We start from the raw sequence: 7043 nt of genomic DNA on the forward strand, positions 1-7043 counted from the left end.
TGATGCTCACCTGGACCTGGTCCTGGCAAAAAACATAAAAAAAAAAAAAAGAGTGGTCACGGAGGTGTGAACCTGGGGGCTGGTGAAGCAGGAAGTTGGAGACACTTGGTACAACGGAAAATTTAAAAGTAGAGATCACTGTGGAAGCCCTTGATGTGCTCTTCCAAGCAGGAAGGCCACGTCCTTACCCACATCCCCTACAGATGGGGCTCCTTTCCCTCTTGGCATGTTCGGGGCTCTTCCTGGGGGCAATGTGATTGGGAGTGTGTGTTGCCAGGTGCAGGTCAGCAGTAGGGCACCTCCCAGGATTTATGGGGGGTGGCTGAGGAGGCAACGAGGCACTGGAGCTGTAAGGACCTTGTGTTCTCTCCTGGGTCTCAGTGGAAGAGACAGAAGCCACAGGCAAGAGAACAAGGGTCTCAGATCTGTTGGGGTGTCAACGCCCCACCAAGGCCCTTGGCCATCCCCACCACAGCTACGCTGTCCTGTGCCTGTGCCTGCTTCCTTGTTTCCAACTTCAAAACACTGTGGGTGTCTGAGGATTTGCCAATGCCAGTGAGTTCCCCACATCTCACCTGGTTTCCTCCAAAGCCTTGCTACTGCTCATTTATCCCCAAGATTTCCAAGCTCCAGAATCCTGGAGAATCCATGCCAGAATCCTCTCTGTAGCTCCACATCCCAGCACTGAACAGCCAACCCCCAATATTCCATTTCTTCTTCCTGCCTTTAGCACACTCACTGCTGCCCCCACACTGCTCTCTCCCTGCACGCCCATGTGTCTCACAAACCCTTCCTCTGCCCCTGCAGTGCTGAGACCTCAGCCCAGGAGGTTTGTGCATCCTCCAGGCTCATGGATGTTTCCTGAAGTCCATCCAAGTGTGGGCAGTGAAGGAGGGGAAAGGAGCAAGTTGTCAGCCCATGGGGCATTCCTAAGAACAGCCACCCCCAGCAGTGGGCATTCCCCATCCGCCAGGCTGAGGCAGGCACACAAGAGATGAATGTCTGTATCACCCCTGGTTTGCAGAGGAAGGGTCTTCCTTCCTGCCATTGTCCCAGGAGAAGCCTCTTCCTCAGCCTCTACCCACAAACATCCACTGCTTCCCACGGCTGGCTTCAGACACGGCTGTAAGGATTGGCTAAAGCCATCAGCCGTCCCCTTGCTTCTCGCTGACATTGCTTGACCCTCTCTAACAGACTTACACGTGGCCAATCACCACTGCTCAGGGCCACTCGCCCTTTGGAAGAGCATTTTGGACTTTCCGAGTGCTTTTTATAATCTTCCTCGCTCCCTGCAGAGCACATGGTGGGCTTTCTTGGCCAAACAGGGCCTTTTTCACCATCTCTTAAGAAACAGTCGTCTTTTTATGATCCTCTGTGCAGGAATAGTCATCCCAGAAAAGCACCAAATGTATCCAAATAGCAGTTGAGTGAAGTGCCAGTAAGAACCAGGTGAGCTCTCCCCATGGCCGTGGCTCCCTGGCAAGGAGCCTCTTCTGAGAAGGTGATCCGGCCTCTGCCACTCTCTGGAGAGGGAAACCAGCAGCGTCTGTGCCACACGGGGACACAAGGGGTGACTTTTGCAAGACCACCCTTCATCTGAAACACTTTCAATATGTACTTCAGGATGGGATATCATACCTTATATGGCAAATGCTAATTTAATTGCCTTTGTCCAGATTTGCTATTGTGGAAGTAGACTGTTACTTTAACATTTCTTTTCATCATTATTATTATTTTTTGCCACTCTAAAGGAAATCACAGAATCACTGGAAGGATCACTGATGCTTTATCAACAGAAGACCTGCCAGCTTTGCATCTCAAGAAATAGGATGCCAGAGGTCAAGAGAAGGATGGGTTGGGAAAACTCATGGGATTTGGGAAACTGAAGCGTGAGCCCCTCTCCCCGACATCCTGCCCTCCTCCGTGACCTGTGTGAGAAACTCCATCAACTGGGTCTGAGCTCACAGTCGTGTCAAGAAAACGGTGTGTACCTGCAGCCAATGTTGTCCTTCCAGTTCAGGATTTGAGCTCCCACTTAAGACCAAGAAGCCCAAGGATCCCGGTTCCTAGAGGGCCAACTAATGAGGACATCCCACAGGCTGGGGGAGTTTTTCTTTACTGACAAAGATTTTGTTGACTTTTTTTCCTCCCTCTTTGTAACTTGACTGTCAGAATTCATGCATTGAATCTACTTTGACCGTTTAAAACTGTCTCTGTGAAAAAATAATCCAGCACAGTTTTGGGTTTTTTTGTTTGTTTTTTTTTTTCCCAACCCAACTGTCCTTGGAGCATTGAAGAGTCTTTCCAGATTTGGAGTGGTTTTTCAGAATGTCTGCTCCAAGAGGGGAAATATCTCGGCCTGCAGATGGAAGGACAGGAGGAGGACAGCATCATTCAGGCTCAAAGGGAATTGGAGGGTGTCTTGACCAACCTCCCATTGAAAACAGGGTCAGACCTGAAGAGTCAGGGCTTTGTTCAAAGATGTCTGGATCCCTTTCCAGGACAGAGCTGTTGCACGCTCTCTGGGAAACAGCTTCCAGTGCTTGACTATCCTCATGCTGGAAAAAGTTCCGCCTTATCTGGCTTGACCGTCCCTTTTCTCAGCCCATTGCCTCTTGTCCTTGTATCTTCTACCATGGATTTGACTCAGGCTCAGTCTTCCTGGTAACTGTGCAATGCTGCTCCATGTTCCCCCCAAGAGCTCCTCTCCTCCAAGCTGAACAAGCCCAGCTCTCTAAGCCTCTTCTCACAGTACAAGCTCTGTCAACGTTGGTGTCCCTCTACTGACCTGGCTCCACTTTGTAAGGTCTCTTAATGCTCTGTCTAAAGCTCCAAGAGGCAGTTTGTGGCTGTTGCCTCTGTCATATCCATTCACCACTGCAGAAGAGACCTTGGGTCTGTCACCTCTCCAGGTAGGCTCTTACATATGTCACCCCAATCCTCCCCTTCTGCAGGGTAGAGACGCCCAGTTCCCTCAGACTCTCCTCAAAGCTCAAGCTTCAGGGTCTTCACCATCTTGTCAGACCTCCTCTGGACCCTCTCCAGTCTCTCCATTTTCCTTTTGAAATGCAAAGCCCACTGGCTCATCATGGCAGCCATCATGACTCAAAAGCCCTTCTCCTCAGGGCACTCCTTAGCTGGTGTGGTCACTGCCCGTGCTGCTGCATGGAGTTGTTGTGCACCTCTTTCTTCTAAACCTTCAGGTTTCTGATGTCCAAATCCCCAGGTGGGTCAAGGTCCCTCTGGACATAAGCTCCAGCGGTCAAGCATTGGAAGTACACGTGCTGATGTTCATCCTGAGTCAGGGTGCCGCTAGCAAGAGCATCATTGTAGAAGCTGCAGGACACTACAGATAAGAAGACAGTACTGGTGTAATGGAGTTGCTAATCAAAGTAGAAAGCACTGGGATACCATCTCAGAAAGACCAAAGGTGGGAGCAAAGTGAGGAAAGACAGCGCCAGTGGGGAAATGGTGAAGAGGAGTTGACTTTTTGCAAGGGAGAGGATGAAGTTGGTTAAAGAGTGGGACTTGAGACGTGGGAAAATAGTGCAATGGGGATGAACGGTTAAGCAAAGGAAATGATCTGGGCTGTTTGGAGATACCTGTCAAGTAGCCCTGCATCTGAGCAACCCTGCCTGGAGCAGGACAAGAAACATGCAGCTGGTCTGACTGTACCAACATCTGACTGACTTCCACGGACACGGGAAACCCGAGAGCTTTCCCCGCTGTCACCACTTCCTCACTGAGGCTTGATTTACCCTTGGAAAGTCTATGCTGACTGCTTTTGGACACTTTTTTCTCTTTCCAGTGCCCAGAAATGTCACCCAAGAGGACTCTCATTGATGGCACACTAATCACCCCAGGGAGCTTGTACAGCCTGTGGGTCCCTGGGCTGGGCCTCTTTCAAAGGTGGGGGCAACATTGGCTTGTCCTCACTCACAAGAGAGCTCTGCCAAGCCTGTCGCCTTCCAGGGGTGATATTCCAAAGAAATCTCAGTCTTCCCTTGTGACTTCACTACAACTATTTTGTCTGTTATATGGTGTATTTTGTTTCTCTAATCTTTCCTATACTTACACTTGTCCTGATACAATGGTCATTTGCAAAGTCATCTTTTCAGATGCAGACTGTCTAGGAAAAGGCCCTCTCCATCATTCTCCAGTTTTCTCCTCCCTTTACTCTTTGTTCATCCAGGTACCTCTCACCTCTGCTGCTCTTTCACCCTCAGGGAGTAAAACCTTGCCTGTCTCTCAGTAGTCTCATTGTCTCCTCAGCCAGCTCTTTCATTATGTTTATATCTATCTTTGTGTATCTACCTACCTCAACTATTTCTCCTAAGATTATCCCTTGTAGAAAGGCAACCTCATTAGAGGCAGTTTGTACTTTGCGTATGATTACACAGTGTTTTCTTGTTTATGAAAACTGACTGTGCTTTACTTTTCTTTTCTGCAGAACAGGCAGAATTCCCCTGTGGCTGTGAGCAGCCAGGTCTCTGAGGAGAGCAGGTGGGAGATGGTGCAATGGAGCTGTCACATCCAGACTGGAGTGGAGAAGTCTGATGCAAGGAACAGTGATGTCAGTCCCAGGTGGGCGAGGTCAGACCTGGTGGGGTTGGGGAGGTGAGGAGCAAAGCTGTCCATACAGGGATGGACATCACGGGACTGCTTTTCCTGACCTGGCCAGACCTCCTGAGGAGACACTCGGCCTCAGTATCCCTTGGAGAATGCTTCCATCACCTCCTCTGTAAACTGAACACTCATAAAATACATCCTTTACAATCAAGAAAGCATTTTCATTAGATGCACTTTGAAAAAATTGTCATTAACTACACCACAAAACCTCCCCAGGTAGCTGTACAAGGGTTTAAGGCTTGAAGGAAATTGCAAAGAGATAAATTCCTTGTTAAGGCTTTCTGTTTCCAAGGAGCCCCATGGGGTATTTGCTGCTGAGTCCATGAACCTCAGATACTGAGAGAAGATTGAAGAAAGTGCTCAAGAAATCAGAAGCACAACCCAAACTTCCTGGAAGCCTTAAGGAGCCCCACTGAGGGCAGTTACTGACAAAGGCTCCCTGGGGACTCGTTAGAGCAGATAATTGGAGGCTGTGATTGCAGGTAGGCAAAGGCAGAGTGCAGGTGGCTGTAATGCTGAGGAAAGCCTGGCTTTGTCTGAGGAAGCAGAAAGGCCAAGCCCTCACCCCCAGGCCCTGGCAAGGCAGATCCTGCCCCTCACTTGTGGCTCAGGGCTCTTCCTGGGGGCAGTGGGATGTGGGGGTGAGCAGTGCCCAGGGCAGGAAAATTCTGTGACACCTCCTGGCCTCCCAAAGAAGGGGCGAGGATGAAACCAAGTCCCAAGATTCAAACAAATCGTAGACTCATAGAATCATTTAGGATGGGAAGGACCTTTACGGTCATTGAGTCCCTCACACTCCCATGTCCACACCTAAACTACATCCCTATGTGCCCCATCTACACATCTTATAAACACCTCCAGGGATGGTGTCTCAGCCACTTCCCTGGGCAGCCTGTTCCAGCGCTTGACAAACTCTTCAGTGAAGAAGTTTTTCCTCATATCCAATCTACATCTGCCCTGGAGAAACTGCCAGCCATTTCCTCTCACCCTATAAACTTGTTACTTGGGACAAGAGACACACACCCACCTTGCTATAACCTCCTTTAGGTTGTTCTAGAGAGCAAGAATGTCTCCCCTCAGCCTCCTTTTCTCCAGGCTGAACAACCCCAGTTCCCTCAGCTGCTCCTCATGACACTTGTTCTCCAGACCCCTCACCAGCTTCCTTGCCCTCCTCTGGACACGCTTCAGCACTTTCTTATAGTGAGGAGCCAAAACCTGAACACAGCACTCGAGGTGCAACCTCAGCCGTGTCAAGTACAGGAGAGACCATCACTTCCCTGCTCCTGCTGGCCACGCTGTTCCTGATACAGGTCAGGATGCTGTTGACCTTTGTGGCCACCTGGACACTCTGCTGGCTCATATTCAGCCACTGTCGACTGACATCCCTGGTGCTTTTCTGCCGGGCAGCTCCAGCTGCTCCTCCCCAGCCCGTAGCGCTGCATGGGGTTGTTGTGATTCAAGGGCAGGACCTGGCACTTGGCCTTGTTCAATCTCATCCTGTTGGCCTCAGCCCATCGATCCAGCCTGTCCAGATCCCCCTGTAGGGCCAGCCTAACCTCAAGCAGGTCAAAACTCCACCCCACTCCGTGTCATCTGGAAACTTACTGAAGGTGTACTCGATCCTCTCATTCAGGTCATTGATAAATATATTAAAAGGAACTGGCCCCAGCACCGAGCCCTGGGGGACACCACTAATGACCAGCCGCCAACTGGATTGAACTCCATTCACCACCACTCTCTGGGCCCGGCCCTCCAGCCAGTTTTTTACCCAGGGAAGAGCACGCCCACTCAAGCCATGAGCATTCACTATGTCCAGGAGAACTCTGTGGGAAACAGTGTCAAAGGCTTTACTAAAGTCCAGGGAAACAACATCCACACACTTTCCCTCATCCACCAAGCAGGTCACAGAATCACAGAATATTTTTGGTTGCATGGGACCTTTGAGATCATCGAGTCCAAACAACAACAACAACAACAAATAAAAAAAATCCCAGAACACCAACACCAAAACCAAACCAAACCAAATGCCCGCAACCACACCTCACCCCACCCTCAAACAGACAGAAACCAACAGTCTCGAGCACTAGAGCATGCACTGAAGTGCCATGTCTACACATTCCTTAAATACCTCCAGGGATGGTGACTCCACCACTTCCCTGGGCAGGCCGTTCCAGAGCCTGACCACTCTCTCAGTAAAGTAATTCTTCCTAATATCTAATCTAAACCTCCCCTGCCCCGACTTCAGACCATTTTCTCTGGTCCCGTCATTATTCCCTTGGGAGAAGAGGCCAAGAGCCACCTCTCTACACCCTCCTTTCAGAGAGTTGTAGAGGGCAATGAGGTCTCCCCTCAGCCTCCTCTTCTCCAAACTAAACATGCCCAGTTCCCTCAGCCTCTCCTCGTATGACTTGTTC

The sequence above is a fragment of the Numenius arquata genome, unplaced genomic scaffold, assembly GCF_964106895.1.
Source record: "Numenius arquata unplaced genomic scaffold, bNumArq3.hap1.1 HAP1_SCAFFOLD_38, whole genome shotgun sequence".
NCBI classification, from domain to species: Eukaryota; Metazoa; Chordata; class Aves; order Charadriiformes; family Scolopacidae; genus Numenius; species Numenius arquata.